Source organism: Lipotes vexillifer, unplaced genomic scaffold, assembly GCF_000442215.2.
Source record: "Lipotes vexillifer unplaced genomic scaffold, Lipotes_vexillifer_v1.1 scaffold543, whole genome shotgun sequence".
NCBI classification, from domain to species: Eukaryota; Metazoa; Chordata; class Mammalia; order Artiodactyla; family Lipotidae; genus Lipotes; species Lipotes vexillifer.
Window position 1 is genome coordinate 29046 of NW_006799055.1, and position 15265 is coordinate 44310.

Here is a 15265-nt window from a genome sequence, read left to right on the forward strand (position 1 = left end):
AACCGCTGGGATGCAGGGTTGGTGAAAATGAAAAGCAAAAAGGAAGCTTATGGGCTCACATGCCCACGTGTGGCTGCAAGGAAGTCAGCCTTGGGCACACCCAGGAGAGGGACCCTCACTTCCTCAGGACACTCTCTGCCTTCACTCTGTGTCTTTGTGGGTCTGCTGCTTCCTCTCCAACTGAAGCTGGCCTCTAGTACAGGAGTGATGAGATGGGCGTGTTTGATTCCAGTCTGAACTCCCCAGCAATGAGCGATGCTGCTAACGGCCTCTATTATTATCTAGGAAGTAATAACATGACATGAAGAAAACATGTTCTTCCAGTTAACGTGGCTTTGTTCCTGGACCTTACAAAATAGTAATCCTGGCATCTTGGTCCTGGTTCTCCTTACAAACTCTGGGACATGTGTTAGCAGCTGTTACCAGGCAGATTGTATCCCCCTCAAAAGATGAGCCCCAGTCCTAAGCCCTGGAATCTCAGGATGTAATCTTATTGCGAATAGGATCATTACGGACATAATTAAGTTAAGATGAGCTCATCCTGGAGTAGTGTAAGCCCTTACTCAGTAAGACTGGTGTCCTTAAAGGAAGAGGAAAAGAGACACAGAGACACAGGAGGGAGAGTGCCGTGTGGCAACAGAGGCAGACATTGGAGCGATACGTGTACAGGCCAAGGAACGCCAAGGATTCCTGGCAACAACAGAAGCTCAGAGAAAACCATGAACAGACGCCCCCCTAGAACCTTCAGAGAGAGCGCAGCTCTGCCGACACCTCGATTTCTGACTTCCGGCCTCCAGAACTGTGAGAGAACAAACTGCTATTGTGTAAAGCCTCCCAGTCTATGGTACTTTGTTATGGCAGCTCCAGGAAACTAACAGAGCCCTCAACGTGGTAGCACAGCTCAAATTGATTCTTCCCAATCCCCAGTCTTCCATGACAGGAGGTGCTCAGGCCTCAATTCCTCCCACCAAATGGAAACTTGTTTTGGTCGAGGCTTACTTTGCTCTCGCCTGGTTACTGCCACTCAACCCAATCTCTTCTAGGAACCAGGATGGGATAACTAAAGACTAAACCAATGACTCAACAGCAGGAGGTGTGGATGGATTTCCAAGTACTACAGATAAGAAAAGGTATAGTATTCACACTGGACACGTGAGCAATGCCTACTTTGAGACGTGGCGAGACAGTCATCCTGCAAGAGCCCTTCACTCTGTCACTGAGTGAACACGGAGCAGGCTCTGAACAGAAGTATGGTGTGCTCATCGACATCTCTGGACCCAAACCTTTGCTTGGCTTTGAGTTTCTAAGACATCGATTGATTGAAGGTGTTAAAGAGGCAGGTATCATTCAAAGATTCAAATTTTCCTAATTTAATTAATGATCTGAATAAGGGATTGCTGTTTCTGTTGCAGATGAGGCTAGCCTTGTGAATAGGAGGTCGTGTCATTTGAAAAACCCTCCTCATGAGTCTTATGCCCTCCTGTGTACCCCTTGCCAGGTTGAGAAGCTGATGCACAATTAACTGAAGACATGAAACACAATAAAATATATATTCTGGAAGTTTCTCTTTGTCCTCACTCCTCAGTTTTATCCCCAGAATACATGTGGGAACAGGAAGGGTGATGGAGGCTAACTCTTCCCCACCCTGTAGCAGCCTCACTGTGTACCGGAGATCGACCCACCTCCAGCTCCAAGGGGGGCTCTGATTTGCCCATACTAGTAAGTATAATCCGTTCCCCTTTGCTGCGGTCCCTGGTTCACAAATGCAACCAGTGCAGAGCGTGAAAACATTCATCTTCCCAGTCTCCACTGCCACTAGGAGGTGGCCATGTGGTCAGTTCTGGCCAATGAGATGTAAACAGAATTATAGATGGGACCTCAAGAAGGTCTTTATGATGGTTTGGATTTTTTGTCTTCTTCTGATAAAAAAAGGACAAACTCAGCTGGCCTTTAGCCTGTCTGTCCCCTTCTTCCTACTAGGAGCTAGAATGTGATGCTACTGGAAAACAAAAATCCACTTGCTAAAGATGATGGAGCAGGAAGCTGGAGAGAGGCTGCTCTGAACAGACAACTCCCTTGAACAGCTTCAGCCCGGTCCATCTATCTCTGGGAACAAGATAATAACCTTATCTGAATCAAGAAAGTGGAAACTGGCTTAAGAGTAGACAAATAGAACAAAATAAAGAGCCCAGAAATAGATCCACAGACCATAAAATTAAAACCTGATTTACTGAACTTCATCAAAATTTAACGTTTCCACTCAGCAAAAGACATTAAGAATATGAAAAGGCAAACCAAAAACTGGGAGAAAATATTCACAATACATTTATCTGACAAAGGGCTTGTATCCAGAATATACACACTGCTGTAAATTTTAAAAATTTTTTTTAAAAATAAAGAAAAAGATAACAATATTTTTAAAGACTGAGCAAACGACGTTAATGAACATGTAATGGAAGAAGAAATGGCCGATAAGCACTTGAAAAGATGCTCAACGTCATTAGTCATCAGAGAAATGTAATTACAACCCCAGTGAAATTTCACATCCACTAGAAGGGTTAAAAAAATTCCTTTAACTGGTGGGCTTCCCTGGTGGCGCAGTGGTTGAGAGTCCGCCTGCCGATGCAGGGGACACGGGTTTGTGCCCCGGTCCGGGAGAACCCCACGTACTGCGGAGCAGCTGGGCCCGTGAGCCATGGCCGCTGAGCCTGCGCGTCCGGAGCCTGTGCTCCGCAACGGGAGAGGCCACAGCGGTGAGAAACCCGCGTACCACAAAAAAAAAAAAAAAAATTTTTAACTGGCCACACTGAATGTCAGGGTGATATGGAGCAACTGGAATTCTTGAACATTGTTATTGGGAGTGTAAATTAGTGCAGCCGCTTTGAAAAACTGGTGGGCAGTTTCTTATAACTTAAATATGCATGCATTTATTACCCAACAATTTTACCTCTGGTTATTCACCCCAGAAAAATAAAAAGATATAAATAAAAGACTTGTACAAGAATATTTTTAACCACCTTATTTGTAATAAGCAAAAATTGAAAAAAAAAGTCCCAATATTTACCAAGTGAATGGATAAACAAATAGTAGTATATTTATTCAACAGAATACTACTGGGCAATAAAAAGGAAAAACTGATACATTCAACAACAGGGATGAATCTCATGAATATTATTTTGAACAAATGAAGCCAGCACAGAAGAATGCATTCTGTATTACTCTATTCATATGAGGTGCTAGAAACAGGCAAAACTTAGCTATGGTGAGAAAAATCCAAACTGTTTTTGCCTGGGGACAGGGGACCCAAATTGACAAGGAAGGGACGTGAGGTCATTTTCTAGGGTGATACAAATGTTTTCTATTCTGAGGAGGTGGTTTTAGATAGCTACCTTACACTTGTGAAAACTCATTGAACTGTGCACTTAAAATGTGTGGAATTTACATCATGTAAACAACACCTCCAAAAAAACAAATTACCGTATTTGGTTAAGCGCTGTGGTCAGGTTTTTATTAATGCTACCAAATGTAATCTGTCATTGATTCAGGAAGGAAGAACCAGAGCAAAAATAAAGATAATAAAGGTGAAATGAAGAGAGGACAGAAGGCAGTGTGGTACACAGTGTGACCTCCTTTCATAAGTCCTTGAACCTTCACAAGCACAGTCAAATTAATTGCATTGATCCCATAGTTTAATTGGATTTTCTTGTGCAGGGGGGTGGGAAGACTACTGAAAAGATGGAGCTTTGTGTGCAGGGTGGAAATAGATCACATGCCCTTCTTCCCGAGGGGACACTCAAGGGACAAGGGGAGGTAGGCTTTCGGGTATTCCAGGCATCATGGGACGAGCTTTAGAAACTCACAGCCAGGAAACTGGGTTTGTGAAAAAACGTACCTAAATCTTTGAAGTTCCAAGAGGCCCAAATTAATGTATGAGTTGGGTCTGCTAAGGGGAGAGGAGGGGTTATAGCTGGTGCCTTGACTCGATTTGAGGTCTCGTTGTGTTTCTGTCCCCATCCTAGTTTCCAGCCGCTACATACTGCAGGGGTATGGTTTCACCTCAAAGCAGTTTTCACAGCAGTATAGGACCTTCTTATGGAAGGCCACTTCCCTTGCCCATTTATTACCACCCAACACATATAGTCTTGTCCTCTGGCCCCTTTACCCCAAGCCCAGCCCAGCTGGGGCTCCGGGAACAAAATTCCACAGTTGTGCATCTGCCCCTCACCATCTGGGGTAGACTTATGTGGGGCTTTCACAGCATTAGCAATAAGACCTTGTGTTCTGATCCCAAAGCATCCATGCAGTTCCCACTGAAAAACAACAACAACACATGCTATCACTAATACCTACTGCAGTTCCTAGGGCAGATGCCAAGTATTGATAAATGCTTTGACGATGATGATGGTGCTGGTGGTGATTTTGTTGATTACATTCCCCACAATAGTGGCTCTTTCTTCTTTGGGTGGAGTCACACATCTCCTAGAAAAACTTTGCTTTAGAAAGTAAAAGAAATTGTGCTCATCAGACTGCAGCTCAGCAGGAACAGTGAATGTGGGATTTCTAGGGGATTCTCCCAGAAAGCCAGGGAGAAGGGATGGGCACTTGGAGCTCAGGGCCCTGAGGGGACTGTCCTCCGAGCACATTTCACCTGCATTTTCTGCCACCTGACCAGCTGCAAATTAAATGCAAAAAGCTTCCAAACCCTAAAATTCCAGGGAACCACGTTAGTTCAGAGCGACAAATGTTATTGTTTTGCTGAACCCTAATTCCCTCAAACCACAGAGGTGGCCCTGCCTGTCAGGCAACTTCCTTGGCTTCTTGGTGTGACCTGCTGCTATGTCTTCACTCACGCCAGGCACTGAGATGTCTCTTGTCCTTCACTTGACGCAAATACTTTGTTTCGTATGAAATCCATCTCGTCTTTTCCATTAATCTGCAACTACTTTTAAAAATGCCACTTGGCATCAAAATGATTATAAACCCATTTGTGGATACGGGTCCTGAGGTAGCAAGGTAGTACTCCTAACTGAGGGAGTCTCTGGAGAGCACAGAATAGGCTTATCTCCATCCGTTCAGATGACCATAAACATGAAAACACACGGTCTTTACACACGATCCCTTGCAGAGGACTCTCGGGACTCCGGGACTACAGCCAGGTGTATCCTCCCACCCCCGGGCTGTGGCCGGGGACTGCGGACCCCGTGTGAGACACTCTTCACTCTTTCTCAAGCTCCCCTCAGTGCTTTCTTGCTTTGCTCCAAATCAGACTCTATTTGTTGCAAGAAAGCATGTTACGAATCCCACAGTGCTTTGGCTCAGGCCTGTTCTAGAATCTTTAAAAGCAATGTTTATGTCCTGGTGGTTTCCTAACATTATCTTGCCAAGTATTACCTCCAGGCTTGATGTCACTGTCATATAAGGCAATTCCATGAGAAGCTCCCTTCCATTTGGGATTTATAGACAGGGCTTTTTATTTTTCAGCCTCTGATTTGCATTGAACTTGGTACCCTAGAAGGGAGGGAGATGGAGGCTTTCTGTAAAACTCGGGGTCTGACCTTCTCTTACCCACACACAATGGCGCTGCCACAGACTCTGGCCAGTCAGGCCCCGGCAGCTCCCTCCTCTGAGGGTCACTGACTGTCTGCTGGAGAACCATTTCCAGGAAGGGGATGCAGCTCTTCAGGCTGGGAAAGGTCACAAGCTAAAAATCTCCATGGCAGACACTGTCACCGGGGAACACTTGGCATCGAGGAAGAGATGTTCTGACATGGAAAGCCCCATCCTTCCGGGAGAAGTTTCTCAACCAGTCTGGTCTGTGAACGAGCCTGGTAGCCAGTCCCCGCTGCTGGACGTCTACACTGCATCTCTCCTACCCGCCAGGCCTCCACACAGGTGCTCACTCCTGTTTCCTCTTGGGGTAAATGAGATCCTGGCCCTCCCACGTCCCCAGGCTCCCAACCAAGGAGTCACCCTCCTCTGCTCCTTCACACTCTTCCCCACGTCGAGGGTCTCATGGACCTGCCCCTGAGGTGTCTCTTTCCATCCCTCTAACAGTGTCTGCGTTCAGACTCTCATTACGACTTGTCTGGACTACAGCAGTGGCCTCTGAAATTACCTTCCCACCTCCGGTCACTCCTTTTGACAATCGATACTGTGCACATCATCAGAATTATCATTCTTTGTGCTTGTTTTCTTTTCATTATTTTAAAATTATTTTTTAATTTATTATTTTGGCTGTGCTGGGTCTTCGTTGTGGCACGCAAGCTTTAGAGTCCGGGGACCCAGTAGTTGCAGTGCCTGGGCTTAGTTGCGGTATGTGGGATCTCAGCTCCCCAACCAGGGATCAAACCTGGGCCCCCTGCATTAGAAGCGTGGAGTCAACCACCGGACCACCAGGGAAGTCCCCTTTGTGTGTTTTTTTTAAAAAACAAAACAAAACAAAACAAACAAAAAACATTGCTCCCATTGCACACAACACCATGGCAAAGCCTTGAAACTCAAGGCTTTTCCCAAACAATTCCCCTAGCCTTCATTTCTGTATCTTTTGCTGCATAAAAAGTTACCCCCCCAAATGAGTGGCTTAAAGCAACAAAGAAAACATTTATTATCTCTCCCTCTCTGTGAGTCAGAAATTCAGGCATGTCCTAGCTGGGCAGTGCTGGCTTGGGTCTCTCAGAAGGTTTCAGTCAAGTTGTCAGCAGAGGCTGAAGTCGTCTGAAAGCTGGATCTTGGGCTGCAAGATCCACTTGCAAGGTGGCTCGCTCATGGGGACAGCAAGTGGGTGCTGGCTGTTGGCAGGAGACCTGAGTTCCTCCCCGACGTGGTCTCTCCCTACGCTGCATGTGTGTCCCATGACAGGATGGCTGGCTTCCCCAGAGCAGGCAATCCAAAATCCAGTAAGGGAAATGGAAACATTTTCTATGACCTAGTCTTAGAAGCCACACACCATCACTTCCACTATATTTAGTTGGTCACACAGACCAACCTTCATACAGTGTTGGGAGAACTATGAAAGAGCATGAATGCCCCAAGGCGAGGATCACCGGGCACGAGCTTGGAGGCTGGCTACCGTGATTTTCCATCGTGACCCTCACCCTCCCATCCTGTGCACCCTGCATGGTAGCCACTCAAAATGACCCTCCTCCCACCCCTCGCTGCCCAAATCTTCCCATTTCTGCCAGAGCTCACTCTTCCATGAAGGCATCTCAGATCCCATTAGCTTTAATAAACTCCTGGTTCACTTAGCACTTTTACTTCCGTTGCAGTACTTATCACACTCTGCCTTGTATTATAGTTGGGTGCAAATGTATCTACCTCCAGAAGACTGAAAACTCCTAAGGAGAAAATCCTTGACATTCACATTTTCACCCAGTCCTTGGCAAAATACTTGAAGAAGATGCTCTATAAAAAATTTATTAAATTGAGGACTTCCCTGGTGGCGCAGTGGTTAAGAATCTGCCTGCCAGTGCAGGGGACATGGGTTCGAGCCCTGGTCCGGGAAGATCCCACATGCTGCAGAGCAACTAAGCCCGAGCGCCACAACTACTGAAGCCTGCGCACCTACAGCCCGTGCTCCGCAACAAGAGAAGCCACCGCAATGAGAAGCCCGCACACCGCAACGAAGAGTAGCCCTCGCTCGCCGCAACTAGAGAAAGCCCGTGCGCAGCAACGAAGACCCAACGCAGCCAAAAATAAAAAATAAGTAAATACATTTATAAAAATATAAATTGAATTGAATGTGTCTTTCTTCCTGCCAGACTGGGAAGAGACTATTTCATTTAATATCATACTATGGGTCTACTATGTGCTAGCTGTTGGGGACAGACATGGTTCTTGCTTCCACGGAGTTTTCAGCCTAGCAAAACATTGATAACTTCTCACAAATGACTGGACAAAATGGCGCCACATTTAAAAATCTCTATTCTGTCAACTCAGTGCATTAGAATATTACTGAAAGTATTTTAAAATAAGATTTTATAAAGATTTTATGGCCCAATCCTTCCACTTTCTTCTCAGCTTTCATGCATTCATTCATTCACTCATTCACGCACCTACTGTGGGGATTCAAAGATGAACAAGAGAGTTTCTCCTTTTAAGACCTTTGTAATCCAGTGGAGGAGACAAATGAGCACACAGATGACTACAACGCAGCTGGTAGCCCGGCAACAGCAGCAAATTCTGAGAGTGATTCAGGAGATGGTCCTCTGCAAGCGTGTGAGGGGCAGGACCCTCGTTTCTGCTACAGGAGCTGCTGAGAGCGCAGGAACCACCACAAACTACACCAGAGATTAAAAAGCTGTGTCTTTTTTGTCCGGCAAGATCTGGACCCCATCCCCTGATCCCAAGAACAAAACATCCTTGCCAATCTCTCCCTCTTTCTATCCAGGGAATTGAGAGCCAAGAAAGGAAATAGGAACAGGGATGCATTGAAATTCTCTAGGTAAAAAGTCCCGGAAGTGTGCTTCCCTCAGAAAGGAAATGGGCCAGTCCTCACCTTGGACTGCCCAGTGCTGGCTGTCCCCTCTCTGGACCACGGTGGCCAGCCTGGAGGGGACAGGTACACCAGTGATTCAACACTAGGGACTCCAAGGAATCTAGCACCTGCCAATCTTCCAAAAAGAAGGGAAAAAATGAAAACATGCTCAGATATTAATTCCCAGGGAATCAGGACTATCCTTATGATTACCGTATTTTTTTGATCCATAAATAAGAACACCTGGCTAGTCCCATTGTTTGGCACATGGGTCTAGTAATAAGGTGGAATATTTTCCTTCACTGCTGTCCTGGAACACTGGGACCTACGACTGCTAAAGCAAACTTCATGAATGCTCATTTTTTACGATAGATCTTTATTGGAGTATAATTGCTTCACAGTACTGTGTTTGGTAGTTTCCGTTGTACAACAAAGTGCATCAGCCACATGCATACATATGTCCCCATATCTCCTCCCTCTTGCGTCTCCCTCCCTCCCACCCTCCCTATCCCACCCCTCTAGGTGGTGACAAAGCACCGAGCTGATCTCCCTGTGCTATGCGGGTGCTTCCCACTAGCTATCTATTTTACATTCGGTAGTGTATATATGTCCCTGCTATTCTCACTTCGCCCCAGCTTCCCCCTCCCACCCCATGTCCTCAAGTCCATTCTCTATGTCTAAATCTTTATTCCTGCCCTGCAACTAGGTTCATCAGTACCAATTTTTTTTTTAGATTCCATATATATGCATTAGCATACGGTATTTGTTTTTCTCTTTCTGACTTACTTCACTCTGTATGACAGTCTCTAGGTCCATCCACCTCACTACAAATAACTGTTTCGTTTCTTTTATGGCTGAGTAATATTCCACTGTATATATGTGCCACATCTTTATCCATTCATCTGTCGATGGGCATTTAGGTTGGTTCCATGTCCTGGCTATGGTAAATAATGCTGCAATGAACATTGTGGTACATGTCTCTTTTTGAATTATGGTTTTCTCAGGGTATATGCCCAGTAGTGGGATTGCTGGGTCATATGGTGGTTCTATTTTTAGTTTTTTAAGGAACCTCCATACTGTTTTCCATAGTGGTTGTATCAATTTACATTCCCACCAACAGTGCAAGTGGGTTCCCTTTTCACCACACCCTTTCCAGCACTTAGTGTTTCTAGATTTTTTGATAATGGCCATTCTGACCGGCGTGAGGTGATACCTCGCTGTAGTTTTGATTTGCAGTCCTCTAATAATTAGTGACACTGAGCATCTTTTCATGTGCCTCTTGGCCATCTGTATGTCTTCCTCGGTGAAATGTCTATTTAGATCATCTGCCCATTTTTTAACTGGTTTGCTTGTTCTTTTGATATTGAGCCCCATTAGCTGTATGTATATTTTGGAGATTAATCCTTTGTCTGTTGCTTCATTTGCAAATATTTTCTCCCATTCTGAGGGTTGTCTTTTTGTCATGTTTATGGTTTCCTTTGCTGTGCAAAAGCTTTGAAGTTTAATTAAGGCCCATTTGTTTATTTGGGGTTTTTTTTCTGTTACTCTAGGAGGTGGGTCAAAAAAGATCTTGCAGTGGTTTATGTCAAAGAGTGTTTTTCCTAAGTTTTCCTCTAAGAGTTTTATAGTGCTTGGTCTTACATTTAAGTCTTTAATCCATTTGGAGTTTATTTTTGTGTATGGTGTTAGCAAGTGTTCTAATTTCATTCTTTACATGTAGCTGTCCAGCTTTCCCAGTGCCACTCATTGAAGAGGCTGTTTTTTCTCCGTTGTATGTTCTTGCCTCCTTTGTCATAAATTAGGTGCCCATATGTGCATGGGTTTATCACTGGGCATTCTATGCTGTACCATTGATCTATATTTGTTTTTGTGCCAGTACCATACTGTCTTGATTACTGTAGCTTTGTAGTATAGTTTGAAGTCAAGGAGCCTGATTCCTCCAACTCCGTTTTCCTTTCTCAAGATTGTTTTGGCTATTCGGGGTCTTTTGTGTTTCCATACAAATTGTAAAATTTTTTGTTCTAATTCTGTGAAGAATGCCACTGGTAGTTTAATAGGGATTGCATTGAATCTGTATATTGCTTTGGGTAGTATAGTCATTTTCACAATATTGATTCTTCCAATCCAAGAACATGGTATATTTCTCCATTTGTTTATGTCATCTTTGATTTCTTTCATCAGTGTTTTATAGTTTTCTGCATACAGGTCTTTTGTCTCCTTAGATAGGCTTATTCCTAGGTATTTTATTCTTTTTGTTGTAATGGTAAATGGGAGTGTTTCCTTAATTTCTCTTTTTGATTTTTCATTGTTGGTTATAGGAATGACAGAGGTTTCTGTGCATTAATTTTGTATCCTGCAACCTTACCAAATTCATTGATTAGTTCTAGCAGTTTTCTGCTGGCATCTTTAGGACATTCTATGTATAGTACCATGTCATCGGCAAATAGTGACAGTTTTACTTCTTCTTTTCCAATTTGTATTCCTTTTATTTCTTTTTCTTCTCTGACTGCCATGGCTAGGACTTCCAAAACTATGTAGAATAAGAGTGGTGAGTGTGAACATCCTTGTCTCGTTCCTGATCTTAGTGGAAATGCTTTCAGTTTTTCACCATTGAGTATGATGCTTGCTGTGGGTTTGTCACATATGGCCTTTATTATGTTGAGGTAGGTTCCCTCTATGCCCATTTTCTGGAGAGTTTTTATCATAAATGAGTGTTGAATTTTGTCAAAAGCTTTTTCTGCATCTATTGAGATGATCATATGGCTTTTATTCTTTAATTTGTTAATATGGTGTATCACATTGATTGATTTGCGTATATTGAAGAATCCTTGCATCCCTGGGATAAATCCCACTTGATCATGGTGTATGATCCTTTTAATGTGTTGTTGAATTCTGTTTGCTAGTATTCTGTTGAGGATTTTTGCATCAATATTCCTCAGTGATACTGGTCTATAATTTTCTTTTCTTGTGATATCTTTTTCTGGTTTTGGTATCAGGCTGATGGTGGCTTTGTAGAATGAATTTGGGAGTGTTTCTCCCTCTGCAAGTTTTTGGAAGAGTTTGAGAAGGATTGGTGTTAGCTCTTCTCTGAATGTTTGATAGAATTCACCTGTGAAGCCATCTGGTCCTGGACTTTTGTTTCTTGGAAGATTTTAAATTATGGTTTCAATTTCATTACTTGTGATAGGTCTGTTTATATTTTCTAATTCTTCCTGGTTCAGTCTTGGAAAATTGTACCTTTCTGAGAATTTGTCCATTTCTTGATTTTATTGTCATATAGTTGTTTGTAGTAGTCTCTTATAATCCTTTGTATTTCTGCAGTTTCAGCTGTGATTTTTCCTTTTTCATTTCTAATTTTATTGATTTGCATCCTCTCTCTTTTTTTCTTGATGAGTCTGGCTAAAGGTTTATCAATTTTGTTTATCTTCTCAAAGAACCAGCTTTTAGTTTTATTGATTTTTGCTATTGTTTTCTTCATTTCTATTTCATTTATTTCTGCTCTGATCTTTATGATTTCTTTCCTTCTACTGACTTTGGGTTTTCTTTGTTCTTCTCTCTCTAGTTGTTTTAAGTGTAGGGTTAGATTGTTTGAGATGTTTCTTGTTTCTTGAGGTGACACTGAATTTCTATAAACTTCTCTCTTAGAAAGGCTTTTGCTGCGTCCCATAGGTGTTGGGTCGTCATTTTTTCATTGTCATTTGTTTCTATGTATTTTTTTATTTCTTCTTTATTTCTTCAGTGATCTCTTGGTTATTTAGTAGCACACTGTTTAGCCTCCATGTATTTGTGTTTTTTACAGTTTTTTTCCTGTAAGCAATTTCCAATCTCATAGCGTTGTGGTCAGAAAAGATGCTTGATACGATTTCAATTTTCTTAAAGTTTCCAAGGCTTGATTTGTGACCCAAGATGTGATCTATCCTGGAGAATGTTCCATGTGCACTTGAGAAGAAAGTGTATTCTGCCACTTTTGGGTGGAATGTTCTATAAATATCAATTAGATCTATTTGGTCTATTGTGTCATTTAAAGCTTGTGTTTCCTCATTTATTTTCTGTTTGGATGATCTGTCCATTGGTGAAAGTGGGGTGTTAAAGTCCCCTATTACTACTATGTTACTGTCTATTTCTCCTTTATGGTTGTTAGCATTTGCCTTATGCATTGAGGTGCTCCTATGTTGGGTGCATAAACATTTATAATTGTTATATCTTCCTCTTGGATTAATCCTTTGATCATTATGTAGTGTCCCTCCTTATCCCTTGTAACAGTCTTTATTTTAAAATCTCTTTTATCTGATACAAGTATTGCTACTCCAGCTTTCTTATGATTTCCATTTGCATGGAATATCTTTTTCCATCCCTTCACTTTCAGTCTGTATGTGTCCCTAGGTCTGAAGTGGGTCTCTTGTAGACAGCATATATATGGGTCTTGTTTTTGCATCCATTCAGCCAGTCTGTGTCTTTTGGTTGGGGCATTTAATCCATTTACATTCAAGGTTATTATTGATATGTATGTTCCTATTACCATTTTCTTAATTGTTTTGGATTTGTTTTTGTGGGTCTTTTTCTTCTCATGTGTTTCCCTCCTGGAGAAGTTTCTTTAGCATTTGTTGTAAAGCTGGTTTGGTGGTGCTGAATTCTCTTAACTTTTGCTTGTCTGAAAAGCTTTTGACTTCTCCATCGAATCTGAATGAGATCCTTACTGGGTAGAGTAATCTTGGTTGTAGGTTTTTCTCTTTCATCACTTTAAGTATATCCTGCCACTCCCTTCTGGCCTGCAGAATTTCTGCTGAAAAATCAGCTGATAACCTTATGGGGATTCCTTTGCATATTATTTTTTGATTTTCCTTTGCTGCTTTTAATATTTTTTCTTAGAAGTTAATTTTTGTTAGTTTGATTAATATGTGTCTTGGTGTGATTTTGCTAGGGTTTATCCTGTATGGGACTGGCTGTGCTTCCTGGACTTGGATGACTATTTCCTTTCCCATGTTAGGGAAGTTTTCGACTATAACCTCTTCAAATATTTTCTCAGACCCTTTCTTTTTCTCTTCTTCTTCTGGGTAGAGCTGGGTCTTGGTGAGGAGATGAGGACCTCCATGAGACCTCACTCCGATGAATATTCCCTGGGATCTGAGGTTTTCTGCTAGTCCAGTGGTTTGGACTCAGAGCTCCACTGCAGGAGCTTCGGCCCCATCCCCGACTCGGGAACCGAGATCCCGCAAGCCGCATGGGGTGGCAGAAGAAAAAAGAGAACAATAATAAAGTAAAAAATAAAATCAGACTAGGAAACTAACAGATGTGTTAAAAGAATATAAAAATAAAAATATAGATGAATCAACAACTGGAAGGTACATCAGTACCACAACAGTAAAAAAGAGGAGGGAAAAGAAAGAAAACAAAGGGGGAAAGGCCTTGTGGAGGGCGAGGAGTAAGCAGCTCGAGGTTTGGGCAGTGGGCGGGGCCAATGCTCAGGACCCACAGGGCTGGAAAAGGCCCTGGGGCCATGGGGGGTGGGGCTTAGGCTCAAGGAACAGAAGGGGCCCAGGCGTGGCCCCCACCCCTGGTCTCAGAGGGTGGGGGACCTCACCTGGGAGCCCAGCAGGCTTCCTGGGCTAGAGTGGGCGGGGCTAACCCATGCATCCTGTGCCGCTCCTCCAGGAGCGCCCCTCCCTCCTGCCCCTCCTGTCCTCCCTGGCCTCCCTCCTATGCCCCCAGGACCCACACAGCCTGGAGGGGGCTTTGGAGGGGGGGATACTGGCCTGGGAGCTCAGCAGACTCCCCGGCCCTAGTGGGCTAGGCAATCGTCCTCCGCTCCTCCCGGAGGGTCCCTCCCACCTGCCTCTCCTGATCTCCCGGCCTCAGGGGCCCCGATCCTGTCTGGCCTCCACTTCTTCTCCCCGCTCAGTCCCCCCACGTCCTACCAGTTCATTTGGGGGTTCCTCCCGTCTCCTTGGGTGTCAGGGTCCCCCATCTTCATTTATTTTTAAGGCGTGTATTTTAATGCACGTGAAGTATATGATACACCTAAAAAGGATTTATAAGATATATGCACAGTTTAAAGCTTAATAAAATGAACAACATGGACCCACTACCCCGCTCAAGAAATATATGTCAGATTATTAGTAGTAAGAAGAGGTAACATTTTCTGAGCACTTATCACGTGCCAGGCCCTGTTCTAAGCACCTCACATATTACGGCATGGATCCTCACAACAGCCTTATCAGTCAGGTGGGGGGAGCGGCAGGGAGGATGGGCAGGAGGCTGTGTACAGAGGAAACGCTCGTTTCAGACTCTGCAGCCGACAGACAGAGGGATTTGGAGAAGACTGGACACTTTGGTGACTCTTTCTCCCTTTGTTTTCATTGTCCCTCAACTGCGTTGAGTTGTTTAGTGACTATGTCCTGTTTCCCATAAAAAGATAAGACCAATGTTTACTAGTCTGAAAAGCCTATGAAAATTATCCCCGCAGCTTTCTGACTACTTAACCCTTCTGCCCACAGAAATGCTCCACAACACCCTCCTCTTTGCAAGTGATGAGAGTATCGTGCTCTCCTTCCAGCAGACATAAGAACAAGGGGATTTCCATAGCCACAAGGTGAATGGAAGGGAAACGAACTTTTGGCAACGTGGCCCATTCACCTCCGTATACTGGCTCACATATTACAGCACACAACAATTCAATAAAACCTCCATGCCCACATTTCTTCTTTAACGTGTTCCCTTCCAATAATTGAGCACAAAGATTTATTTCAGGGAACTTGGTCCTCTCCGTTCCTCTCCTTGCAGAAATCACCTTCA